Below are 6,504 nucleotides of genomic sequence, written 5' to 3' on the forward strand. Positions count from 1 at the left end.
GCACGCACCCTTGTGGGGCCCCCGTGTTGAGGATCAGCGAAGTGGAGATGTCGTTTCCTACCTTCACCACCTGGGGGCGGCCCGTCAGAAAGTCCAGGACTCAATTGCACAGTGCGGGGTTGAGACCCATGGCCTCAAGCTTAATGATGAGCTTGGAGGGTACTATGGTGTTGAATGCTAAGCTGTAGTCAATGAACAGCATTCTTACATAGGTATTCCTCTTGTCCAGATGGGATAGGGCAGTGTGATGGTGATTGTATCGTCTGTGGATCAGTTGGGGCGGTATGCAAACTGAAGTGGGTCTAGGGTGGCAGGTAAGGTGGAGGTGATATGATCCTTCACTAGTCTCTCAAAGCACTTCATGATGATTGATGATACAAATTCCATCTAGACACTGTTGCCCTAGAGCACACAAAAAACTATACATACCTTGGCCTAAACATCAGTGCCACAGGTAACTTCCACAAAGCTGTGAACGATCTGAGAGACAAGGCAAGAAGGGCATTCTATGCCATCAAAAGAAACATACATTTCAACATACCAATTAGGATTTGGCTAAAAATACTTGAATCAGTCATAGAGCCCATTGCCCTTTATGGTTGTGAGGTCTGGGGTCCGCTCACCAACCAAGACTTCACAAAATGGGACAAACACCAAATTGAGACTCTGCACGCAGAATTCTGCAAAAATATCCTCCGTGTACAACGTAAAACACCAAATAATGCATGCAGAGCAGAATTAGGCCGATACCCACTAATTATCAAAATCCAGAAAAGAGCCATTAAATTCTACAACCACCTAAAAGGAAGCAATTCACAAACCTTCCATAACAAAGCCATCACCTACAGAGAGATGAACCTGGAGAAGAGTCCCCTAAGCAAGCTGGTCCTGGGGCTCTGTTCACAAACACAAACACACCCTACAGAGCCCCAGGACAACAGCACAATTAGACCCAACCAAATCATGAGAAAACAAAAAGATAATTACTTAACACATTGGAAAGAATTAACCAAAAAACAGAGCAAACTAGAATGCTATTTGGCCCTAAACAGAGAGTACACAGCGGCAGAATACCTGACCACTGTGACTGACCCAAAATTAAGAAAAGCTTTGACTATGTACAGACTCAGTGAGCATAGCCTTGCTATTGAGAAAGGCCGCCGTAGGCAGACATGGCTCTCAAGAGAAGACAGGCTATGTGCACACTGCCCACAAAATGAGGTGGAAACTGAGCTGCACTTCCTAACCTCCTGCCCAATGTATGACCATATTAGAGATACATATTTCCCCCAGATCACACAGATCCACAAAGAATTCGAAAACAAATCCAATTTTGAAAAACTCCCATATCTACTGGGTGAAATTCCACAGTGTGCCATCACAGCAGCAAGATTTGTGACCTGTTGCCATGAGAAAAGGGCAACCAGTGAAGAACAAACACCATTGTAAATACAACCCATATTTATGCTTATTTATTTTATCTTGTGTCCTTTAACTATTTGTACATTGTATATATATATATATATATATATATATATATATATATATATATAATATGACATTTGTAATGTCTTTACTGTTTTGAAACTTCTGTATGTGTAATGTTTACTGTTCATTTTTGTTGTTTTTCACCTTATATATTCACTTTGTATGTTGTCTACCTCACTTGCTTTGGCAATGTTAACACATGTTTCCCATGCCAATAAAGCCCTTGAATTGAATTGAATTGAATTGATTGAAGTGAGTGCTACGGAGTCGTTTAGAAGTGAGTGCTACGTAGTCGTTTAGTTCAGTTATCTTTGCCTTCTTGAGTACAGGAACAATGGTGGCCATCTTGAAGCATTTGGGGACAACAGTCCCGCAGTCCTTGGTAGCGGGCCTTGTCGGTGGCACTATATATTATTCTCAAAGCGGGCAAAACGTGTTTAGTTTGTCTGGAAGCAACACGTAGGTGTCGTGACGTGGCTGGTTTTCTTTTTGTAGTCCGTAATTGCCTGTAAACCCTGCCACATATGTCTCATGTCTGAGCCTTTGAATTGCGACTCCCCTTTGTGCCTATACCTACGTTTCGCTTGTTTGATTGCCTTGCGGAGGGAATAACTACACTGTTTATATTCAGCCATATTCCCAGACATCTTTCCATGGTTTGGTACAACATCTCCAATGCACTTCCTTATAAACTCACTCACCCAGTCAGCATATAAATCGATGTTATTCTCTGAGGCTTCCCGGAACGTTTCCCAGTCTGCGTGATCAAAACAATCATGAAGCGTGGATTCCGATTGGTCAGACCAGCGTTAAATGGTTCTGGTCACGGGTAAATCCTGTTTGAGTTTCTGCCTGTAGGAACAGAGGGAGGGCAGGGGAGGGCCTTGTATGCATTGCGTAAGTTTGAGTAGCAGTGGTCCAGTGTATTGCCCACGCGAGTGCTACAGTCAATGTGCTGATAGAATTTAGTTGGCCCTGTTCTCAAATTAGCTTTGTTAAAATCCCCAGCTACAATAAATGCAGCCTCGGGATATATGGTTTCCAGTTTACATAGAGTCCAGTGAAGTTCCTTGTGGGCCGTCGAGGTATCTGCTATGACTATAATCAAAGATAATTCTCTTGGAAGATAATGTGTTCGGCATTTGATTGTAAGGAATTCTAGGTCAGGTGAACAGAAGGAATTGTATGTTGTTATGATTACACCATGACTCGTTAATCATTAGGGCATACACCCATGCCCTTCTTCTTACCAGAGAGATGTTTGTTTCTGTAAGCGCGACGCATGAAAAAATCCGGTGTCTGTACCGACTCTGACAACATATCCCAGAGAGAGCCATGTTCCGTGAAACAGAGGATGTTACAATCTCTGATGTCTCTCTGGAAGGCAAACCTTGCCCTAATTTCATCCACCTTGTTGTCTAGAGACTGGACTTTGGCATGCCTTCGAAGTCTGACCAGATGTGGCGACGTTGTTTTGTGTCGGCCTCTGGGATTAGATCCAATTTCCCTGGTGTGTATATATCCCTGTGTTTCCTGTCTCTCTGTGCCAATTCGTCTTGTATGCCTTTCAAGTCAACCAGTGTTTTTCCCGTACTCCTGCTTTTATTCTGTTTTGCTAATCCTCCAGGTTTTTCCACCCTTTCCTGTTTTATAGACTCCGTACCCGCCTGCCTGACTCTTCTGCCAGCCCTGACCTCGAGCCTGCCTGCCACTCTGTACCTCCTGGACTCTGAACTAGTTTTGACCTTTTGCCTGTCCACGACCATACAGTTTTTATCAATTGCTAAAACACTAAAACCCATTGGCTGAACAAAGTTCTCAGTTGCCTGGACTCATTTAGCTAATTATGCACTCTGTTGTCAATACCTTAAACCATTTCACATGGTAAAACACAATTTGCAGATCTCACTTAGACTTTTCAGCAAAACTCTAAACACATTCTCATTCTCAAAACACATTCTGCACTCTAATGCACATGTCATCCATACTGGTAAACACAAGTGGCAACAATCAAATACAAATAGAGAATACATGTCATTGATTCAACACAACCACTCAAAATTGAGAGAGAGAGAGAGAGAGAGATACTCTGGACTGTGGTGAGACATCATCAACAGGAGAAAGAGCAGGATCTGGATAACAGAGCACTAGAAGAGAAGGTGAGAGTGCTGGAGGAGAGGGTGAGAAAGATGAGGTGTGACAGAGAACAACCAATTAGAAAGTTGGCCACACCCGCAGGAAAGCCAACAAACAGCCCATCTCAGATCCTGACCAAAGTCTCGACACCACAGCAGAACAGTTCGCCCCAGACCCTGGCCATAGCCTCGACATAACAGCAGGACAGACAAATGAAGAACCCCAAGCCCAGGGGATCCCACCCCCTCTGACCACTCCCATGTTAGCCCCCCTTGGTCCCTTGGTCAGGGAGGTGACCAACAACCCTATGGACACTGATAGAGCGCCAGAGTTCCTCTGTGGAGATGGGAGAACCTTCCAAAAGGACAACAATCTCTGCAGCACTCAACCAATCAGGCCAGACAGACAGAAGACCCTCTTCAGTAAAAAGCACATGACATCCTGTTTCTAAAGGATTCTCAGACCATGAGAAACAAGATTCTCTGGTCTGATGAAACCAAGATTGAACTCTTTGGCCTGAATGCCAAGTCTCACGTCTGGAAGAAACCTGGCACCATCCCTACAGTGAAGCATGGTGGTGGCAGCATCATGCTGTGGGGATGTTTTTCAGCGGCATGGACTGGGAGACTAGTCAGAATCGAAAGACGAACGGAGCCAAGTACAGAGAGATCCTTGATGAAAACCTGCTCCAGGACCTCAGACTGGGGCGAAGGTACACCTTCCAACAGGACAACGACCCTAAGCATACAGCCAAGACAGTGGCCTAGGGACAAGTCTCTGAATGTCCTTGAGTGGCCCAGCCAGTGCCTGGACTTCAACCCGATCTGACATTTCTGGAGAGACCTGAAAATAGCTGTGCAGTGATGCTCCCCATCCAAACTGACACAGATTGACAGGATCTGCAGAGAAGAATGGGATAAACTCACCAAATACAGGTGTGCCAAGAACCCAAGAAGACTCAAGGCTGTTATCGCTGCCAAAGGTGCTTCAACAAAGTACTGAGTAAAGGGTCTGAATACTTACGTAAATGTGATGTACACAGTACCAGCATAAAGTTTGGACACACCTTCTCATTCAAGGATTTTTCTTAATTTTGTAGAATTGTAGAATTATAGTGAAGACATCAAAACTATGAAATAACAGATATGGAATCATGTATTAACCAAAAAAGTTTTAAACAAATCCAAATGTATTTTATATTTTATAAGTAGCCACCCTTCACGTTGATGACAGCTTTGCACACTCGTGGCATTCTCTCAAGAAAAACCCTTGAATGAGAGGTGTGTTCAAAGTTTTGACTGGTACTGTATATATATTTGCAAAAATGTAAAAATATATATAAATATAAATATATTTGTCATTATTAAGATCACGGACTAGGCACCTGAATGCCTACTTTCCCATCCTCTGTGGTTGAGAGTTCTGTGGTTGCCCTTCAGCCCAACATCCCAGAGGTATACTAGGACCTGCGGGAGATATTTTCCAAAACCTGGGCCACCTGTCTCCCTTCTCATCGCACCTGGGACTGTGCCATCAACCTGCTTGCAGGCTCCCACGTGCAGACTCATCTACTCTTTATCGGTGGCTGAAACCAAGGTCATGGGAGAGTACATCTATGAGGCGCTCCAACAAGGTTTCATCCGCACGTCCACCTCTCCTGCATCTGCAGGCTTTTTCTTTGTGGCTAAGAAGGATGGAGGTTTTACGGACGTGTATTGATTACAGAGGACTGAATGAGATCACCACCAAGTACCGATACCCTCTCCCGTTGGTGCCGGCAGCCATAGAACAGCTCCGTGGGGCCCGGGTCTTTACCAAATTGGACGTGCGGAGTGCATACAATCTCATCTGCATCCGAGAGAGGGATGAATGAAAGACAGCATTGTACATGATGTCTGGTCACTACTAGTACTTGGTGACGCCTTTTGGTTTAGCCAATGCTCCGTCAGTGTTCCAGGGATTTGTCAATGCAGTGTTCTGGGACATGCTCGGATGTCAGGTGGTCATGTATATCAACGACGTCCTGGTCTTCTTGGCTACCTTTCGAGGATCACATCACTCACGTCTGAGTAGTTCTGGAATGACTCCTGGCTAACCAACTGTATGTCAAGACAGAGAAGTGCCAGTTTCATCAGGAAGCTGTCTCCTTTGTAGGCTACCAAATCAGCCCGCAAGGAGTGAAGACGTCAAGAAGGTAGATGCGGTCAGGTCATGGCCTGTCCCAACACCATAAAGGGGTTACAGCGGTTTTTGGGATTTGTCAACTTCTACCGCCGTTTCATCAGGAACTTTAGCTCCATCGTCTCACCTCTCTCCTCAAGGGTGGTCCCCGTAGGTTGGTGTGGAGTCCAGCAGCTGACGAGGACTTACGCCTACTGAAGGGACGTTTCACCTCTGCCCTATTGCTCAAACACCCAGAACCCATGCTACCCTTTGTTGAGAGATGGATGCTTCAGAGGTTGGCGTGGGGGCTGTTCTGTCTCAACGAAAAAGTAATCCACAAAAAAATGTATTACTCTAAGAAACTGTACCCTGCAGACAGGAATGATGACTTTGGCGATCGTTGGCATTAGAGGAGTGGAGACACTGGCTGGAGGGCACCAAGGACCCATTTGTCAGCCTCATCAACCATCGGAACCTGGAGTACATACGGACAGCGAGGAGGCTGAATCCGCACCAAGCAAGGTGGGCCTTTTCTTTACTAGATTTGACTTCACGCTGACCTATCACCCAGGTTCAAAGAACACCAAAACCGATGCCCTGTCCTGTCTCTACGATTTCACCCATATTTTCTTTCCTCTCGTGTCGTAGCCCCTGTGTTCTGGGACATATATGTGGACATATACGCCTGCCCTGCAAGAAGCTGAGCCCCCGGTTTGT

This window comes from Oncorhynchus nerka, linkage group LG9a (genome assembly GCF_034236695.1).
Source record: "Oncorhynchus nerka isolate Pitt River linkage group LG9a, Oner_Uvic_2.0, whole genome shotgun sequence".
NCBI lineage: Eukaryota > Metazoa > Chordata > Actinopteri > Salmoniformes > Salmonidae > Oncorhynchus > Oncorhynchus nerka.